Genomic DNA, 4,344 nt, shown 5'->3' on the forward strand with positions numbered 1-4,344 from the left:
AGCAGAAAGTATTAAGGAAACTTCTACATCTCAAAGAGATGAAAAAGATTGCAGTAAAGAGTTACAGCTATATTTGATGCACAACCAAGATAGTTCTTTAATATAGCACTGAATTTTCAAAATGCATTGCATTAAATTCCTGAAGGAGAAATTTTAATATACTTAAAACTCACTTCTACCTTTTTATCCTTACCATCTGGAAACATTTACAGTTGCTAAAAACTCCTGCTGCCAGGAAAAAAAAAAAAAAAAAAAAAAAAAACACAAAAAACCAGGAAAAAAAAAAAAAAAAAAAAAATCACACAAAACCCCCCCCAGGCTTCATACAGCCTCCTCCATACCAGGAAGTCAATGCAAATTGGGAAGGATTTGCTACTAGCACTTAACCTTCACCTTACAGAGTTTATTTTTAGGATTGAGTGGCAAGCTGTAATTCTAGAGTGAAAGAATAAGGGAAAAATTGAGGCTGAGCCACAGTTTTCCTTTTCGGATATAATGTTTTTATCTTGAATTACTTGTTAAAGAGTAAGCAAAAAAAAATAGAAGTTAAAACCAAAACTTTATCACTAGATTAATTGCTCCTTTCTTGTGCCAGCATTTCATCTTATATTTTCAACATTATATGAATTAAAAGCTCTATGGAACAGGAAGGCTATTTTTATAAAAGTCTAAAGCAACACATCTGTAGTACCGACTAACATTTAGTCATTGGTAGGATGACACTACTGTCCCTGTTCTGCTGAGTGAACCTGTTTTATCACACACATGTTCAAAGCAAACTGATACAGTATATAGATGCTGTATGTGAACTACTTACAGTCAAAAGTTCGTTTATTGATAGAGTTGAGAATGAACCGGGCCATGGTATCCCAGTCCCACAACTGCCAGCCTTATTGAGGTAGCAAGCCCAAATACATTTGTTCTCCTATAGCTCAGGAAATTTTTAGTTTTGCATTTATTTCCAGTTATTATTACAAACTCTGACATACACACACACTGCCCCGCTGCCCTATGACATTAACCCTGAAGCTAAAGAAAAAGCTAATCCTGCCTAGATTTCATGCTACAGCTTTGGTTCCTTTCCACCCCGTGCCCCGCCCCCCCCATCCTCTATCAATCAGTCAGTTGAAATAAACAGATGGAAATTAGTCCCAAAGCACTTTTTACCCAAAAGCAAGCAAGTTAAAATAGAAATATTCAATTTAAAAAACACATGAAAATTATTAATATTAAAGCCATCATTGTATTTTAACATCCAAATCAAAGCTATCATCCTATCTGAAGGCACACAAAAAAATTTAAATATATATTATAGAGAGGAAGAAGAAATTGAATTTTAAAAATTAAGATTCTAGACGCTAAACTGCTGCTGGTAACACTGGAGAAACCTTATTAATCACTTTCTTATTGTATTTAATCCAAACTATCTGCATGAAACTTGCAAATTAAGTTAATAGGTGCAGTCAGCCGGCCAGATCATAGAGGAGAAAGGAAAACAGCTCATTCGGATTGCAGTTGTTTCTTGGTATTACCCTTACACACATAAACAGTCTCAGCTTTAACATCCTCCTCAACAGCTTTACATTTTGTGGCCAAGTTGTTGGTACAAAGGAACCACAAAGCCCAAGATCATTTTTGAACAACAAATGCTGATTATTACAACAAATCAGGACTGCTATCAGGTTAGCAAGAGTACTTGAAAGGCTCCCTATTCATAGAGTAGTACTACCCTTGAAACTGATTTTATACAGATTAAAGAACTTAACTCATGACACGACATTGTTGTTTGATTCATAAACTCTTTGTGGCAGAAGAAGAAAGAATTTTAAAAATTAAGATTCTAGACGCTAAACTGCTGCTGGTAACACTGGAGAAACCTTATTAATCACTTTCTTATTGTATTTAATCCAAACTATCTGCATGAAACTTGCAAATTAAGTTAATAGGTGCAGTCAGCCGGCCAGATCATAGAGGAGAAAGGAAAACAGCTCATTCGGATTGCAGTTGTTTCTTGGTATTACCCTTACACACATAAACAGTCTCAGCTTTAACATCCTCCTCAACAGCTTTACATTTTGTGGCCAAGTTGTTGGTACAAAGGAACCACAAAGCCCAAGATCATTTTTGAACAACAAATGCTGATTATTACAACAAATCAGGACTGCTATCAGGTTAGCAAGAGTACTTGAAAGGCTCCCTATTCATAGAGTAGTACTACCCTTGAAACTGATTTTATACAGATTAAAGAACTTAACTCATGACACGACATTGTTGTTTGATTCATAAACTCTTTGTGGCAGGGGCCATCTCTTTGTTCTGTGGCAGGACAGTGCCTAGCACAGTGTATTCCTGTGCACTATAAATACTATTAGCATCACTAATTACCCAACATGCAACGCCAACATATTCTTAAAAAGGCTTCTACCCCAGCATGCTTCAGCTAAAAAAAACATTGTTAACACATGATGCAAAGTTCAGTTCCAGGCTACTTCTATGCCCTTACTTCCTTCTGAACCACCTTTCTAATCTTCATTACTACAAACACCTGTACCATTAGACAACTCCTTCACTCAAATCCCTTTCTTGACTCAGGCCAGCACTTTCTATTCTTTAAAGTCATGCTTCTTTCAAGGACACTGTTGAGGTTGCCATATGATCCTCATAACTGGTGCATCTCAATGCCTCATTATTATTACCAAGTTTACACATGGACTACCCTCCTTAGATAGCAAACTACTGTCATGCTAATAAAATGGTCTGAGGAATGATACACACCAGAGGCTTGATCTTTTGAAGTTTATAATGGAGTTTAAATTAATGGTAACTGCAGGCACTCAGGTTCATATGAGGATAAGGTGTTACACGCTTTCCACTGGGTGTTTGCCTCATTGTCAGATCTCTCTTAGGTCTCACATCATTGCCTTAACTGCAAGATCGACCTCCTGCCTCCCGTCACAGCCTGAACTTTGCCTCCAAGATGTCTGCTAATTGCCCCTTATCCAGGCAATGGGAACACCTCTTGCTTTCATGTGAAGAAATACCACACATTTGGTGGCATATAAACAATACAACTATTAAAATACACTCATACTTCAGGTTGATGAAGGAATCACTTGTGGGAAGAGAAGGTTGTGAGATAAGGAAATTCAAGCCTGTCCCACTGATTAAATCTCACAAGATACCAAACGCATGCAGCACATTAACATCACACCCTGCTATGACTGAATGCTGTGACAAACCAGTAGCAGGTCTAGGAACAGCACTGGCCCACAAACAAAAGAAAGTCTTCCAACATTGCCTTAACAAGATCGACCTCCTGCCTCCCGTCCCAGCAGCAACTTTGCCTCCAAGATGTCTGCTAATTGCCCCTTATCCAGGCAATGGGAACGCCTCTTGCTTTCATGTGAAGAAATACCACACATTTGGTGGCATATAAACAATACAACTATTAAAATACACTCATACTTCAGGTTGATGAAGGAATCACTTGTGGGAAGAGAAGGTTGTGAGATAAGGAAATTCAAGCCTGTCCCACTGATTAAATCTCACAAGATACCAAACGCATGCAGCACATTAACATCACACCCTGCTATGACTGAATGCTGTGACAAACCAGTAGCAGGTCTAGGAACAGCACTGGCCCACAAACAAAAGAAAGTCTTCCAACATTGCCTTTTTCTACCAACACCTCCATCAAAGAACCACTCCCAAGCTCAAACCCTCCAGAAGGCACCACCTGCCATCACAACGCTCCTGGCAGACCAAGAGGGCCTCATATCCCCTTCAGCTCCTACAACCAGACCTGGAAGCAATGTGGGGGGAAGGACAGAGTCTACCTGTGCTGAAAAGAGGAACTCATGGTACCCAGCCAGCCCTGAAAGGAAGATGTCCCCCTACCTAAGAAACACCACCCTCTGCCACAGGACTAGGGAGACCTACCCTACACGGGACAGTTGAGAAGAAATAAGAGAGGAGCAGGGTGTCCTTCAGCATAAGCAACTCAGTAGAGAGTAAAGGATCCCTTTTCCACACAGGCCCTCCTATAACAGCTATCGGAGAACGAAAGGGAAAAGTCACTTCCCTCTCCCCGCAACTGCGAGTACGCAGCCCACCCCCAAGGAAAAACAGGAGAAAAGGACGAGAACTCGCCCGCCCCAAAACGCTGCCTCCCAGAGCCTGAGGAAAGGAAGGGTGAGGGCGGAAGGGGACACCGGCCTCCATCTTAGGGGCAAACACCGACTTACCCGCCGGAGGCCTCGGCGCGCTCCTATTGGCTCGTGCCGCCGCGTCACGTGGGAAGGGGAAAGCCCCGCCTCTTCCCCCACCTTTGCCGGCACCGAATCG

The sequence above is a fragment of the Aptenodytes forsteri genome, unplaced genomic scaffold, assembly GCF_000699145.1.
Source record: "Aptenodytes forsteri isolate BGI_AS27 unplaced genomic scaffold, ASM69914v1 Scaffold15, whole genome shotgun sequence".
Lineage (NCBI taxonomy): Eukaryota > Metazoa > Chordata > Aves > Sphenisciformes > Spheniscidae > Aptenodytes > Aptenodytes forsteri.